We start from the raw sequence: 17,897 nt of genomic DNA, 5'->3' as shown, positions 1-17,897 counted from the left end.
GGACTAATGGATTACTCAATTGCATCTCCAGAGCATAGTCAACTGCACTGATGGATTATGGCAAGACAAATAGAAAGCAAAATAATCCTTGTAAAAACAAGGAGCATAAATGTCTTGTACTATCAGACAAGGGAATAGGCAGTGCTCAAACGACATAGTTGACCAGTCAAGGTGTAGCAACCAACCACCTGACTCATTTCCGTGAATTTGCAAAGAGTCTTTCCTTTTCTGTAGACAAAAGAGCAAAATGAAGAATGCTTCTTCCATGTCATAGGAGAAGGCTGTATTTTTGTACCTGATGACTAAAAATGATCAGCTTAAAAAGTTTGCTTAAAAAAAAAAAAATCCCCTATAAAAACTAACCAACTCCTCTCTCCATGCCCTTCCAGACAAGATAGACCAAACAATCTCCCAAGCAAGGTTACTCTGAGGCAGAGACCCGCCATCCCTTCTGTCATCTACGTAGGAATTTCTTCTTCTCAATGACCTTTTCCTTGGGCCCTTGTTCTTATATTTAACACCTGTTGTACAACACAACTAGTTTCCAAAGTCTGTCTTTGATGATAGGTCTCAAGGGAAAAAAAGTTCACATTCAAATTTTAGAATAGAGTGATTTTTAATTATATCAAGACATTAGCTCATAGAATCACAGAATTTCAGAGTTAGACCAATCTCTTTCATTTGACTGTTAAGGAAACTGAGGACCAGTACAGTTGGATGGCTTGCTCAAAACCCTGTAATACTAATAAGGAAAATAATAATTGTTCATTTTTATTGGCACTGTTCTAAGCACTATTGTGAAAATTACCTCATTCTTCACGACAGCCGTTGAGGTACTGTAATTATATCCATGTTGCAGATGAAAAAGCTGGAGCACAGAGAGCTTAAGTAACATACCTAGGGTACGTCAGCCAGTAAAGAGTGGAGCCAGAACTGGAACCCAGGCAGTCTGAAACCAGATCAGGGCCCCAGTTCTAACCTGAAGAGTAGCAGCTGAGCTGAGACTAGAATTGAGCTTTTCTCAACCCCTGCTCAGTCTGCTTTGCATGTACCATGTCACGTCTCTGATCAGTTGGCTTAGCTCAAATAAGAATATTACATTAGGAGCTGAGGAGACCTGAGATCTCATTAACCTCTCTAGTACTTCTCTCAAATGGCCTCGTGGGTACCCATAAGTATTATTTTATTTCTGGTTCATAAACTTTCCACTAGGACAGGACACCACATCAGTGAAGTCGTTAAATGTTTATAATAACAATATTATGCTAATGGAAATTATTAGTCGATCCCTTTTCCCCAAAAACCATCTGGTAGGTTTACCTGGCAATTACTTGGAGATGTCATAGTGGATCTTAAAGCTTAAAGAATATAGGGATTCATAACTTTCTCTGAGCAGTGGAGTTTTCCATGTGGTAACAAGCTGGCATGGCTGGCCTATTGAATTTAGACATAAACAGGATACTGGAAAAGACTGGGGAGAGCACACGGCAACTCTCAGATTAGAATTCAGGTGGGAGGGAAAAGAGCATAGGTATTTCCAAGCCCAAGCTTTCTACTGAGGGAATTGGCTGCCAATATTTTGATGGCATTATGAATTTCTTTTTAAAATGGTTTGTTCTTTAATATCAAATAATAAAACACCGGTATTAGAGCCAATTTAAGTAATTTAGAGTAATTAGAGTCTTAAGTAGGCAGCACATGTTGGGAGCAGAACAATCTCTCTCCAAACAACAGTGATGTCAGAGGCTGTTGGTTTGGGTCTGTTTTCTCTCTCCCCTCCCTGTGGCTCAAACACGTGGCCTCAGCTCTCTTCCTGGAGCCCAGTTACCCAGTAACTCCTGAAATGGCTGGATAAACGTTGGCTGCTGTGCACATTCAACCTTGAAAGCACAACAATCTGGGATTTTAATTCAAACAAATGTGAAAATGGATTATAAATAGAATCCAGCTGCATTTCTAATAGTGAAGAGAAAAAAATAGCTGAGACCAAAAAGCAAGAAAAAGGAAAATGAAAGCACCTTGCCTCTCTTTCCCCCATGGCCTTCCCCCAATCCTGAAATCATTGCCCTGTTGAAAGAGAACTCAAGAAGGTCGAAAATGTTTTAATTATATTTAATTAAGTTGTCATTTGTTACTTGGCTTCCTGAAAGTTCTGCCTACTTAAACCAGTCTCCATTTGCAGGTCTACACTTTTACCTACAGCCCAACATTTAGTAAAAAAAAAAAAAAAAAATGCTAGCAAAGGCTGTCTTGCTGGAGATTTCCCATGCTGCTGCCAAAAGCTGCAGTTCATATATTATTAGCACAGATGTTGGCCAGCACAACCCAAGGCTTCTGCAGGGGTGTTGACAAAGACTACCCACCCTGACCCCCAGTAATCCTTTTCTCTTTCCCATGGCGACTTTTGTATAAGTCAATATTTGAATATGGCAGAATTGTGAGCAATTCATCTCAAGTCATTAACACCCTGCAAAATGGAATAGTGTAACCTACAGCTTGGATCCATGGGGACATCCAACCCTCTCGGTTCAAAATACTTATTGTTAAAAGACAGCGTTAAGATTACTGGCTCTTGCTTCAATGTCAACCTCTGCCAGATGATTTCATTAAGCCTGACAGTGTCCCCTAGAGAGCCACTGTGTATGGTCTTCCTAATTATGCCTTGCACCTCTATACAGGGCACCTTCCATGGCATAGTTATCATTGATTTGCATTTTTACAATCATGATTTTCCGGCAGATGGCAGTAAAGTGTCTTGAGGGAAGGGCCCCAATTTCTAATTCATATATTTGGCCTGGGGCAGTACTGATCCCTAAGATTCCTCACTGAGCTGAAGTTTAAGCAAAGAATAGAACATAATATACTTTATAATTTTGCACTTCCATCTTAAGAATTAGTTAATTTTTCTTCAATGAAAATACGATTTATTAATAAATTCCACTATATACTCATGAGACATCAAGAATTGTCACACAGATATACAACTCCTGCATTTCTTTAAAAAAAAAAAAAAAACTCACTCCGGAATTAAAAAGTTAATTTTGAAGGGATTCGTTACATTTGTGCAGTGCTCAACAGATGACATATCTCCCCTTTTTGTTTCTTTGACTTAGTATAAAACCTCCTGCTCCTGCCCTGTTTGCTCATTGGAATCACTAATATAGGTCAGACACTGAATTCGCTTACGACGGCAAATGCCTCCCAAACATTTCAACAAAAAGTCCCTAAGTTTGTCTATTCCCTTTTGAGATTTGTTTTGCCTGCAAACATTTCCAACGTGAAAATGTTTGTCCTATTCATTGTGAGGAAGCAATTATTTGTTAGAGGGGAAGCTTAGCTAGATAGCAGACAATTTGGCAAACATGCCCACAGGTTAATTGTGACTCGAACTCTCCAGTTCCTCACTCTCATTTCCTGCAAATACTTCTGTCTGGGGGGCTTAGCAAGTATTCCTGTGGGATCTTTCTGATACATTTGCATATCCTGGAGGCAGGCAGAGCTGTCCAAGGAGTCTCCAAAAATGTGTGTGGGTGACCTACAAGTCTACTAACTTCTAAGGATCTCTTGAAATAGCACAACCTAAACCCATGTGTGTATCACTGAGAGCCTACAGTCAGCAACATCCACAAGTTATTTGCCTTCAAAGGCAGCCCCACTTCATTCTCGACAGGGAATAAATGAAGAGAAATCAAAATGGGGACAAAGACAAGAAAAAAAAAGTCTGAGAAAGGATCAAGAATATCAATAGACAGGTTTTGTGTTAAACGTGGTATTGTAAGGAAAGAATTTTAAGAGATGTCGATCCTGGCATTTCAGAATACTAAAGCTCATTTCTTCCTTTACATTTCCTATTAAATTTATCTACTGAATTTATCACTAATTTTAATCTTCCTAGTAAAATTTTTAATGACAGAGACAAAACAAAGATGAAGATGAAGACAACGGGGAAGAAGAGAAGGAGAGAAGGGAGGGAGGGAAGGAAGCAGAGAGGAAAGGAAGGAAGCTAAAAGGAAGTTGAGGAACATACAGCCTATTAAATAAATGTGAAGAGTGTACTAAACAATTCTGTCCACTGGCCTCCACCCAAAACCCACTGCCGTCAAGTTGATTCCAACTCATAGTCCACTGGCCCAGGAAAGTAAAAATAAAAGTTTTTTGGTCTGTCTTGGGCTCTTGGTGGAAATCAAGTCTCAAGTGATATTGAAACCGCAAGTGTAGGTCCTGTGTGAGCTTTGAGTTTATATCCCAGGCAAGCAGGAAGAATCCCAACCCATGGTATTGGTCCAAGCCATGAAACTGCTGGGATCCTGGCCAAAGCAGGGACATATTCACGACCCAGGTCTCTAGCAAAGATGAGCTTACTACTGAGAATTACAAAACACAAGAGGAAATTAATCATCATGAAAGGGAATCAATGGAAGTAATATGCAGAACAATTATCACTCTAAGAATGAGAAATTATAAAATAATCTAAAAGTCTACAGTATAAATATGTTTAAAATGTTTAAAGAGGTAAAAATAGAAAATATATTGGAAAAAAGAGGTTCTGTGAATAAAGAACACAGTATACCTTTTGAAGGACTAAATGGAAACTCTAGAAATAAAAAAGGAAAATGAACTCAGGAAAAAAGGAATAGGATGCAAGATATAAATTGGTAAACACACAGCAATACATACAACAATTGTTCCATATTATTAATTTATGTGAGCATAAAAACAGGGTAGGGCTAAACAAAAACAACACACAGAAGATGAGAGTGCGTTGATCGATGGTATTATTTATTTTATTGGTTTACATTTCTTTTTTTTAATGTTTTATTGTGCATTAGGTGAGAGCTTACATAGCAAATTAGTTTCCTATCTGATGGTTTGTACAAAAAGTGTTCCATGACATTGGTTCCACTCCCCGCAATATGTCTGTCCTCCCCCCATTTCTGTCCTAGTTTCCCCATTTCCTTTTGTCCTGAATTGCTACTTCTTCCTTTCTTCTCATCTTTGCTATTGGGCAAATGTTGCCTTTTTGATCTCTTATAATAGATTGTTCTAAGAAACACGTTTCTCTCCAGTGTTGTTGTTTATTTCATTGGCTGATGGGTGGTCCCTGGTAATGGCTTCAGTTCTAGTTCAGAAGGGTGTCTTAGGGCCATAGTCTCTATCAGGCCAGTAAGTCTGGTCTTTTTTGTGAGTTTAACTTTTGTTCCACAGTTTTTCTCCTGTTTTGTCCAGAACCCTCTGTTTCTTAAGTTATTTTTAGTTCCTTGTATTGTTCTGGAGGAAGGTTGAGATATTGGTCAACTCTAGATTTTTTCACATAAACAAAGTATGTTTAAAATATAAGGGGAACTACAGAAAAATAAAAAAAAAAAAGATGCGTAGCATCTAAACTGAAGCAAAGAAAAAAGAAAGTTCCACTAACCTAGTAAAAATCAAGAAAAAAAAGAGATTCAAAGATTGAAGAGTAAAGTGAAAAACTTACAATAGATTGGTAAAAGTAACCCAAATATAGTAACAATCGCTGTAAATGAAACTGTATTCCATGTCTTTGTAAAATGACAAGCATTTCACAATGTATTTTTTAACATGTACCAAAAGGTATTGCTTGTTTTCATCAACTTTACTCCTAGTCACTTACTTTTCAATCTGAGACATCCAGTTAATTCTAGGCATTGCCTCCTTAGTGAAACACTAGAGTTAGAATGAATTCAGTATTCAAGTACAAGCCCTTTTTCAGTCATTTCAACCCTTAATTACATCACAATTCTTAGATACATAGATCTTAGATTCATAAAAAAAAGTTTATTAGGTCTCAAACTATCTGTAAAATGATGACAGAAATACTTGCTCATTTCACAGAGTGGTTGAACTTGGAAGAAAAGTGAATGATGAACATAAACAATGGTGAAATTATAAAAGAGCTTTTTTAAAAGTGAAGAATTTAAAACCAAACAATCAATTAGAACATGGGCAGAAGATAGGAGCAGACATTTTACCAAAGAGGATATACAGATGGCAAACAGGTCCCTGCAAAGATGTTCAACATCATTAGCTATTTGTTGATAGATGGCTTTGAATGGCTTCATTAGCCATTAGGGAAATACAAATCAAAACTACAATGACATATCACTGCGAACCTATCAAAATGGCTAAAATATAATAAAAAAAAATAGTGACAGCATCAAATGCAAAGAATACATTGCTGGTGGAACTGTAAAACGATGTAGCTACTCTAAAAAAACAGTTTGATGATTTCTCATAAAACTAAAAATGGTCTTACCATATATCCCAGCAATTGTATTCTGGGGCACTGTTGCCAGAAAAATGAAAAATTATGCTCATGCAGAAACTTGTACATGAAGGTTCATAGTAACTTTATTTCTAATAGCCAAAAACTGGGGGGGAGGGGGGGGAGGAATACCTGTATCCCTCAACAGGTGAATAGCTAAACATACCTTGATACTATGAAATACCAATCGGTAATAAAAAGGAACAAAGTACTAAGGCAGCAACAACTTGGTTGGACCTCAAGGGAATTATGCTGAGTGATTTTGTCAATCTCCAGAGGTTACAGTCTGCATGCTTCCATTTATGTAACATTCTTGAAAAAACAATTTTACAGAAATTGAGAACAGATTAGAGGATGTCAGTGGCTTGGAATGGGGCAGTGGCTCCAAAGGGGCACCCCAAGGGAATCTTTTGTGTCTTGGTTGTGGTGATGGTTACAGGAAGCTACACATGTGATAAAATTATATAGCACTCCACACACGCATGTGAATGAGTCTATGGACAACCTGGGAAATATCAGTTTCCTGGTTTGATCGCTACGCAAGATGTCCATTGGAGGAGACTGGGTAAAGGGTACCTGTATATTTCCTCGCAAATTCCTGTGAATGTATGCTCATTTTAAAATGAAAAGTTAGGGCAAAAAAAGGAAAGTATTGTTTCCTCCTCTTTTACTTAAGACATTGCGAGGTTGGCTGTGGCAGAGGCTATCTGACATCAAATATCACAAGTTACCCCTCATCACTCTCTTTTCTCTCCCTCTCTCTACCCTCCTCTTGTAACAGAACAATAGGATTACTTACCAAACCCCATAATTGAATTCCTGTTGAGCGGTTTTTTTGTTTTGTTTTGTTTTTTAGATATACTTGTATATTCTGAAGAAAAAATTATAAAATGTCGTTGGACAAATTTTGAAAAATTGTAAATTCTAATAAGATGGAGGGGTGTGTGGGTGGGAGAGGGTAAGAGTGTAGAGTCAGCAAAAGCAGAAGGACAAAAGTTGACAAGGGATAGTTTGTCATGAGCAGCTGGTTTTAGGAAAGATCTATTAAAGGAGTTTACCAAGGAGGTTCTCCAGCCTCGATTTCTTCTGCTAATCTCACATCCCAGTCCTTTTCCTTCCCTTTTCCCCAGATGTCCTTCGATTTTTACTTATTTAAGTATTATTTGGCCTTATGGGACCCCCTTATAGGAACAAGTTTGGCCTAATTCTCCCCTATAGGTGACTTTGAAAAAGCCATGCTATAGAGAGTCCAGTCATTTCTGAAACTCCTTGAATTAGTAATTTCCACTTAGAACTCAGAATTGTTTCAGTCCACCCTCATTGACCAATGGTTTACCCTTCTTCTACACAGTCCATTCTCTATTTCCAGCTTCCTAATGTTCCCGTCACAATAGACTGAGAGTGTGAGCAGCTGTTAAAAAATGAGACCAAAAAAAAAACACTCAGAAGCCTACAAAATCTCACCCTTTATAGAACCTGAAAAGCAGGGATTGGAACCACCACCAGCTGCCACGAGAGCGTTCCAACACATGGCAACCTCATCTGTGTCAGGGTAAAACTGCTCCACAGGGTTTTCAGTGGCTGATTTTTTAGCAGTAGATTGCCAGGCCTTTCTTCTGAGGTGCCCCTGGGTGGACTTGAACCTCCAACCATTTATACCACCCCAGGATTCCCATCCTCTGATAACCAGAACCACTTGCCATTAAATCCGCCACAAATCATGGTGGCACCATGGGTGTCAGAGTAAAGCTGTGGTCCCTAGGGCTTATGATGGCTGGTTTTTCAGAAGTAAACTGCCGGGCCTTTCTTTTGAGGTGCCTATGGTGGAACAGCACTGGGTTTATGGTGGAACCCCTGGTGGCATAGTGGTTAAGTGCTGTGGCTGCTAACCAAAGGGTCTGCAGTTTGAATCCACCAGGCGCTCCTTGGAAACTCTATGGGGCAGTTCTACTCTGTCCTACAGGGTCACTATAAGTCGGAATCGACTCGACAGCCCTGGGTTTGGTTTTATGGTGGACTTGAACCTCCAACCTTTCAGTTAGCTGCAGAGCGCACTAACCATTTGCACTACCCAGAGACTTCAGGGATTGGAAAGATACCCTCTATGTGATTCCACGTGGCATTAGGGTTTTCACTCACACCTTTAAGTATACTTTCAACCAACTTAGTCTCTGAAAATACAAATTAGTACCTCTTTTCCAAACATTTTAAATCTTTTTTTCCACTATTATATTCCAAGTTTATAGGCAGTTAATTCTTTTTTCTTCTTACAGCTTAGTTTTCTCACCTCCTGCACCGATTCCTTCAGACCCTTGGTCCTTCCTTATTGAGCTCCCTGCACGGGCATTCTGTACACACCTTCCATTCAGCATAGGGACTATATACCAGTATTTCCTTTTCTGGTGTTTCCCCAACCACTGATATCTTGAACTCTGTCTCAGTCAGGGACATCTGGAGAGCAAGAAACAGATAACCCTCAAGCTATCAAGAATGGGAGGTATTCAGAATCTCACCGAACCTAAATGCTAGGTAATCAGGCAGTACATCTGGCTGGGTGACTGTTGCCTGTCTACTTTTTATTGCATCGTCTGCCATCTCTACTACCCTCTGCTCATCTTTCCATTCCTCTCTCTGCAAATGAGATTCAGAGGCTTCTTGATTTTATTTCCCCCAGAACTTCAACTTGAACATATGTGGCTTTGGTTTGCTGTGACCCAACACTGATCTCCAATCTACCTAATCTTATTACTTAAGTCTTCATTTGTGTTTCCTGAGAAGTGGACTCTGCAACAGAGATCAGAATGCAAATACAGTAAAACCTGTAAAAACTAGAACCTAAGGCAGGAACCTGTCGGAGAAGGAAAACTCAAATATTTGCCACTAAAACAAGCAATAGAAAAGTGGCAAGACAGCGCCCTGTCAAAGGTGGAAAACTTGAAAGACCTGGAAAAACAAGGCAGTCCCACTGAGTTCTTTCTTTCACAGGTTTCGCTCTATTTTATTTGGGAGGCAATTCCAGGAAATACTGATAAGAGTGTGGGAAAGTGAGACAAGGAAGAGAAGACAGCAAATAAAATGTTTATTAGCAAGCCAGTTGCCACTGTGAGTAACCGGAACTTAACGTTGCTGGGAAACTCTAGGAGTCAGCGTAAAACATGTGCCTCAGAGTTATCCCAGCCAAGCGACAAGGAAGCTGGGGTATTTATACACCAGGTCCTCTAAATCATTGGTCGAGAGCTCTACCTGGGGGTATTGTTTCTCTCTGGTGCTTCTGGCCTGCCATGATTGTGAGCAAAGCTGACTTGGGCTACCGGAGAAAGCCCTCAAGTTTTTTGGAAGTCAAGCCACAGTGCTCTATAACGGCAAGGTCCCAGGGAATGGGTTAAGCAAAATTTAAAAAGTAAACAGAAGGCGAGTACCATAAACTAGACTCTAACTCTTGGAATCCCTGTGTGGTGCAAATGGTTAGCACATTCAGCAGCTAACCAGAAGGTTGGAGGTTTGAGTATACCCACAGCACAATGGAAGAAATGGCTGCTGATCTATTTCTGAAAAATCAGCTATTGAAAACCCTGTGCAGCACAGTTCTCCTCTGACACACATGGGGTTGCTAGAGCATAATAGCATTGTCTTAGGCTGGGCTCTCTAGAGGAGCAAAACCAGTGAAGCCTATATGTAAATATATACAGAGAGATTTATTTCAAGGAAATGGCTCACACGATTGTGGAGGATGAAAAATCCCAAATCCATGGGTCAGGTGGCAGGCTGGAGGCTTCTCCTGACTCACGTGGCTGCGGGGGCTGATGCAGATCAGGCAGCAGGCTGAAGGCCTCTCATGTTCCAAGAACTGGAGGTCAGAGGATGATGAGACGAATTTCAGGATCAAGAGAAAGTGAACTTTATAGAACATTTGCTTATATCATGAATACAGGCCACACCCCCGAGGAAACTCCTCTTCCAACTGATTGGCTGCTCACATCAGACCACAAAATGGGAGGTGATGCACAGTGTCTGCTGAACCACTGAATTATAGCCTAGCCAAGTTGATACAGAACATTAACCATCACAAGCATTTAATATTTACTGCCATTAGCTTCTGTGTAACGTAGTTAAAATTTGAAACCAAGGATCGTGTGTCCTTTTTGGTCCAATTAAACTTCAGCCATTGGAATAAGGTCAACTTGTATGAACATGGAAACCCTGGTGGCATAGTGGTTAAGACTTCGGCTGCTAACCAAAAGGTCAGGAGTTTGAATCCACCAGGCACTCCTTGGAAACCCTATGGGGCAATTCTACTCTGTCCTATAGGGAATTGACTTGACGGCAATGGGTTTTTGTTTTGTTTTGTTTTGTTTTTTGGTGTGAACATGTCCATCTAGACCTAATCCTTCAGCAGTGGCTTTGGAGGCACCCCCAGAGAAAGTAACAAAGCCTGGGAAGCCCTCAAATGTGTCGAAGAATACAACACCCTTGCCATCATAACTATCCTGGGTTTTGCCCCACGTCTTCTCTTTGGTTGCCAGGTTACCATGGTGAACATCCATCCCTGCCTTCACAAACAAGGTAATATTCTCTTGAAATGAACTGCCTACGCTCTGCATAGCCTGTATAATTACCCGTGTGCATGGGTACTACTCTCTTGTGAAGCTATCATATTCTGAATTCCCTTAGGCAGGATTTCTCTTCTCTACCATTTGCTTCAGAGATCATCTTAAAGTAAAACAGCACCTTCATATAAAGAATTCATAAAAGAAGAAATAACAAAGGTTTGACCTCTGGCTTTGAGCCAAACCCTGTGTCCACTCCTTCCAATATGCTCATGGACCTTCCCCAGGCCTTTGGATATCCTGTGGTGCCTGAGGATAATTTCACCTTTTCAGCAGTGTTCTACTCAGCTAACGGAAAGTAAGATTGGAATTTCCACTATTACAGAAGATCAGATAAGCAAAGCGGAGATGGTTTCCTTAGTTTATTTCTGTTATGGGTACAAAACACAAGCAGGTTGTGGTTATCAACAGAGGACTCACAATTGTGTCATGTTGTACAGCAACTTGTTGGCAAATGAGAAGGAAAGACATAGCAAAGATGTCCAAAGTTTGTTAGAGCAAAATAATTCACTTAGGGGTGCTGCAATTATGGAAAGTGGAATAACATTCTTCTTGGCCTTAGATTTCCATACTAAAACTTTCTGCTAAGAGAATCAGCTTGATAATGTTGAGTTTTCCCTGGGCAATCATGCAAAGGATTTAATGTCATCCATTCTATAGGGTTTTATTATCTCAAAATTTGTTAATACAGGTAGAAGCAGGTAGTACCTTAGGGTATAAGCCCACCAAATGGAGGATCATTTTCTAATTCTCAAAGGAGCTCAGCTTGCAAAGTTAGATAAGTCCAAAGCTAACAATTCCAGCACATTTTCCTATGGGTGCAAGATTATCTTTAAGATCTTCAACCAAAACATATGGTTGAGAAATAAGATAGAGCTTTCTTTTAAAAATGGTTTGCACTGCACTAAAAACTCTAATGATCTGAACAGACTCCATGGACGTCAAAGTGTTACTCTAGATTCAGAAAGGTTAGCAATTTAACACCGTTTCAACAAAATACATAATTTAAAAATAACTTTCATGCCTTTAAAGTTAAGGACTACACAGACAATTTAACGCTCCTTCTTAAATTAAATTTCTCTAATGTCTATCTTCTATTTCTTCATTTTGGCCTTAGTGGTTGGTGTGTAAATTTGAATAATATATTAACTGGTCTTCCTTTTAGGTGTATGGATATCATCCTATCACTGACAGCGTTGTACTTCAGGATAGACCTTGAAACATTCTTTTTGATGAACGCAACACCATTCATCTTCAACTTGTCATTCCCAGCATGGTAGACTATATGATTGTCTGATTCAAAATGGCCAATACCAGTCCATTTCAGCTCATTAATGCCTAATGCATTCCATTTCGTTTTTGATGATTTCCAATTTTCCTAAATTCATACTTCATACATTCCAGGTTCTGATTATTAATGGATGTTTGCAGCTGTTTCTTCTCATTTTGAGTCATGCCACATCAGGAAATGAAGGTCCCGAAACCTTTACTCCATCCACATCATTAAGGTCAACTCTACTTTGAGGAGGCAGCTCCTCCTCAGCCGTCTTTTGAGTGCCTTCCAACCTGGGGGGCTCATCTTCCAGCACTGTATCAGACAATGTTCTGCTACTATTCATAAGGTTTTCACCGGCTAATGCTTTTCAGAAGTAGATTGCCAGGTCCTTCTTCCTAAAGGAAGAAATCCTCACAACTGGACCAATGAGCAACATCATGATAAAAGGAGAAAAGATTGAAGTTGTCAAGGATTTCATTTTACTTGGATCCACAATCAACAACCATGGAAGCAGCAGTCAAGAAATCAAAAGACGTGTTGCATTGGGCAAATCTGCTGCAAAGGACCTCTTCAAAGTGTTGAAGAGCAAAGATGTCACCCTGAAGACTAAGGTGCACCTGACCCAAGCCATGGCATTTTCAATCGCATCATATGCATATGAAAGCTGGACAATGAAAAAGGAAGACTGAAGAAGAATTGACGCCTTTGAATTGTGGTGTTGGTGAAGAACGTTGAATACGCCATGGACTGCCAGAAGAACAAACAAATCTGTCTTAGAAGAAGTACGACCAGAATGCTCCTTAGAAGCGAGGATGGCGAGACTGCGTCTTACATACTTTGGACATGTTGTCAGGAGGGATCAGTCCCTGGAGAAGGACATCATGCTTGGCAGAGTACAGGGTCAGCAGAAAAGAGGAAGACCCTCAACAAGGTGGACTGACACAGTGGCTGCAACAATGAGCTCAAGCATAACAATTGTGAGGACGGCTCAGGACTGGGCAGTATTTCGTTCTGTTGTGCATAGGGTCGCTATGAGTCGGAACCAACTCGAACGGCACCTAACAACAACAACAACAATGTCTATAGGTTACTCAGTCACATTTACAAGTATTTATAATCAATATTTTACCAACTGAACTTCTCAGCTCTTCTATTTATGTGTCCTTAAATGCAGTCTACTTTTCCAGAACTGTTTGGAAGCGAACAATGTCAAGATGAATGAAACAAACTAAGGTTTAGGCTTCAATCCTCAGATCTTAAAAGGAAAAAGTCTATGAGACTCTGGCCATCACAGATTGTCTGCTGTACTATCTAGAGCAGTAAACTTTAATAAAACTTACTTTCAGAACAAACCAAAAAAAAGCTCTCATATTCACTATAATATTGGAATTCTACATTCTAAACTCAGCACAAAATTTACATCTAATTAAGTCCTTTACCAATAAATAACCAATAAGATTTTAGGGGCAAACCCATATTCCACATTTGTGATTTTAAAATGACTTAGAAAATAGTGACTGAGAAAGTCCATATAAATTATGTATGTTCCTTATACTTGGTTTCCTAATTTGGGAGGCCCATTGATTCAAGTGAAAGCTAGACAATGAAAAAGACAGAAGAAGAATTGATGCATTCATATTGTGATGTTGGTGAAGAATGTTGTTGAATATACCATGGACTGCCAAACAAATCAGCCTTAGAAAAAATACAACCAGAATGTTACTTAGAAGCGAGGATGGCAAGGCTTCCACTTGATTATTTCCGGCACATCAAAAGGAAAAGAACATCACGTTTGGTAAAGTAGAGAGTCAGTGAAAATGAAGGAAACCCTCAATGAGATGGATTGACATGGTGTCTGCAACAATGGACTCAAATATAGCAACCATCATGAAAATGGTACATGACCAGGCAACATTTCGTCCTGTTAAACATAAGGATGCCATGAGTTGGAGCCAATTTGACTGCAACGAAGTAGCCCTGTGGTGCAATGGTTAAGCATGAAACTGCTAACCCAAATGTTGGCAGTTCGAACCCACCAGCCACTGCACAGAGGAAAAGACCTGGCCATTTGCTCCCATGAAGGTTTCAGCCTGGGAAAACCTATGGGGCAGTTCTACTCTGTCCTACAGAGTCATTAAGAGTTGGAATTATGAAGCCAGCTCTTCAGACAAAGATTAGAATAGACCGTAAGACATAAAATGATACCGGTGAAGACTGAGCTTCTTAGCTCAAGTAGACACATGAGATTAAGTGGGCAGCTTCCATCCAGAGGTGAGATGAGAAGGCAGAAAGAGACAGGAGCTGGTTGAATGGACATGGGAAATATAGGGTGGAGGGGAGGAGTGTGCTGCCACATTACAGGGAGAGCAGCTAGGGTCACATAACAATGTGTGAATAAGTTTTTGTATGAGAAACTGACTTGAATTGTAAACTTTCACTTAAAGCACAATAAACAAAAAAGAGTTGGAATCAACTTGATGGCACCCAACAACAACTATTCAAGCTTACTCAGGCATTGGATTTCTACATATGATTCCTTTCTCTGGAGACTAGCCACCCTGTTCCACGTGGCACAGATATACTTTTTTCCCATTTGCTTTCCATTATCTGATCTTGTGTGCTAATGGGAATTCCATTCTTTCTTTCCATAATTTCCAAAAATTTTCCAACATTTTTTTGACTACCTACTTTGTGCAAGGGACTTGTCCAATGACTGCAGATGTAGTGCGGGACAGATAAGGTACCTGCTCTCATGGAGTTTGTATTTTCAGAAGGAAGATAGATCACAAATAAATATACATCAGTACAATTTCAGATAAGTGCAATGGAAAAAAAATAAAAGATAGAAAATAATTGTAGCAAAGGAAGAGGGGGTTGGGCGGCTACTTTAAAACTGGTAGAAAGGATCTGTATCAGGCAGGATAGGGTAGGTTATTCTCTGGTAACAACAATAACAACAACAAAAAAAATCCTGACGTTTCAGTGGCTGAAACCAGTACACATTAATACGCACTTAAGCAGAGTGTCCTATGAATCTGGGAGAACTCTGCTGGGCACTTGTCCTTTATGCCATGTCTCTGCCAGTGCCTCCATATCAACACAGACATCCAGTGTCACCATGGCAAGGGAGAAAGCATTAGAGAATCTCACACTAGAAAGTAAATGCTTTTGCCCAGAAGTGGCATATTTAACTTCTACTTGCGTTTCAATGGCCAAAGAAGGTCACCTGGTATTTCCTAACCAGCAAGGAGTAATCTCTCCCTTGGGTCCAAAAGGAGGAAAACTGGAAATGTTGGCTAGTTGGTGTGGCATTTATTCTGACACCAGAGAGATGAGAAATAGTCATTCCTGAAGAGTCTGAGGGAAAAGCATTTCAGCCAGAGAAAACAGTGAAGGTGAAGGACTCAAGGTGGCAGTGAGCTTGGGCTGTTGAGGAATGGAGAACAACAGCAAATGGTAAGAGGCTAATAAGTATGGAGGAGATAGAAAGAGTTGGTGTCTGAGAGAGAAGCAGAGGGCCATATCGTAATGGCCTTGTAGCCATGACAAAGAGTTTGATTTTATTCTGAGTACAATGGGAAGCCCTTGAAATATTTCATGCAGAGGACTAAAACAATCAGGATTATATTTTTAAATCATGCACACCTGCCTGCACAACTCCTCAGCTCAGAGACCTCTTCCTCTTTGAAGCTTTCTCTCATTCCCTCAGCTGAACTTGAGCAATCCACCCTCTGTGTTCCCTTTCTTCTTGGCATAGACCTCCATTTAATCAATCACCTTGTTATAGCATAATGATAGGTTTGTCTTTTTCTCTTCATTGGACCATAAAATCCTTGAGGGCAAGGATTGTATCTTTTTGTTCTTTTTATCCCCAGGACCTAATGGGATACTTCTAATGTTTTGCTATGTTTCTGGTGAGAATGAATAAACTTTGAACATGCTTCTGGCTCTCAGGGTCACCAAGGATATCAGAGCTGGAAGGATGCTTCAAGGTCATGTAGTACACTGGCTTCTAAAAAGTTTTGTTGGTCAGAGTGGTACACCCAAACCCCAAATGAGAAAGAATTCTAAGTGAACTGAAGGTGGAGGGAGCAGAGTCCCTCCTGTTTGCCCTACGCATCTGCCAAACCTGTGGTGGGCCATGGAATTCTTGAGATTTTCTTAGGTTTCTAAGAAATACAAGGGTACTAAGGCTTGCAATTTTTTAAATACCGATTTGACTCATCACCTATATTTCTTGAAATGAAAAAGGAGAGGGAAAAAAGGATTAAACGAGCGGCAAGTTGCCCAAGTCATAAGAATAATAACATGCCCGGGTCATGCCGCTGTACCCATGAAACTCAAAATAGTTGAGGTTCCGAGCCATCCCTCTCTCTTTTTGATCAGATCTCTCAGGAGTAATGCAATGTTCTCCTTCTGGGTTCTTGGAATTAAACCTTCAGAAGTGGGAGGCAGGACAGTCTGTGGGCAAGGCCCTAACTTCAGAATTCCTCTCATTTCATGTTCTGACAGCTCACCTGCTTGCTGCCATTCACGGTGCCTGTCTATTCACTCAAGATTTTGCCAGAAGGAGGTGCCTGGCTCCATTTTCTGGGCTTTTTATTGTTCCTAACCCAGTGTGTTTGCTCAGTATCTTCACCTAGAGGTGAAGTAACCCTCCCATCCTAAAAATAGAAGAGGAGAAGGAGATTTACAAAAATATATCAAGTTTTCCTTCCCCTCCACAGCCCAGGAAAATTGGACACACGCTTTAAATCTAATTGCCTCCGTGCTCAAATTAGAATCAAGAATCATGCCTCCACGTGTCTGGAATCATCCCTAACATACAATTATTTTAAAGTTGTGCTTACCTTGTTTGAAAAGTATCTTATAAACAGAATCATATTCTCATATTAACTGTATTATGGATGTTATCATGGAAGCCATCCACATTAGCATTCATAAACTGTCGCACAGTAAAACAGACATGACAAATTCTGAGAAGATATTTTTCACTCTTCATTTTCTTGAGTGGGAGTAGACTATATTACTGCCTCTAGCTACTTTAAACTCATCCCTGAATCAAATATTACCTCCATTCAAAGTGAAGGCCAAAGGGGGTAAAAAAATCTTGTTTTCCATCCCAAGATTTTCGCTATGAAATCTTGTGTCCAGACGCAGGAATTAAAAAGAAATTTGGGCTCAATGCTTCTGCTTTCTTGGTCATTTTTAGTGTTGACTTTTCAGTGCTCAATTTAGACTCATTTAGGCAGCCTGGGTACTAATTGTTGGAACTTACACAAAACCAGGGACAGTACCACTGTTGAAAATTCATTTTCTCAAGTGTTTAGAAAAGTTTCGAAACCTAAACAACCCCATGAGCTAAGGATTAAAAATGATTTCAAGAGTCAGCCTCTGTTTTAGTCAGACCACGTATCGCATTTCCAGGGTAGAGAACTGGCCTGTTTTTGTTTGTTAATTGAATTTTACAACAACAATAACTGCCCACTCAGCCACACATTTGAATAAAGATCATGGCGCATGTTATTGCATTAACTCTTCAAAAGGCACCTATAGTTCGAACTATTGTTTTACCCACTACATATAACAGAAAACCGAGTCCAGGTGAGTCTTACCAGATCCCATGCTGAATTTCTTGGTTGTCCACCCCACACAGTCTCTCTTCACCTAATCTGACCTCCTGCCTTAAAGCAGGATTGGAACAATGGTTTCCTTTATGAATGCAGCAACA

Source organism: Elephas maximus, chromosome 25 (genome assembly GCF_024166365.1).
Source record: "Elephas maximus indicus isolate mEleMax1 chromosome 25, mEleMax1 primary haplotype, whole genome shotgun sequence".
Lineage (NCBI taxonomy): Eukaryota > Metazoa > Chordata > Mammalia > Proboscidea > Elephantidae > Elephas > Elephas maximus.
The sequence above is the reverse complement of the archived record's forward strand: the minus strand, read 5'-3'. Positions refer to the sequence as shown.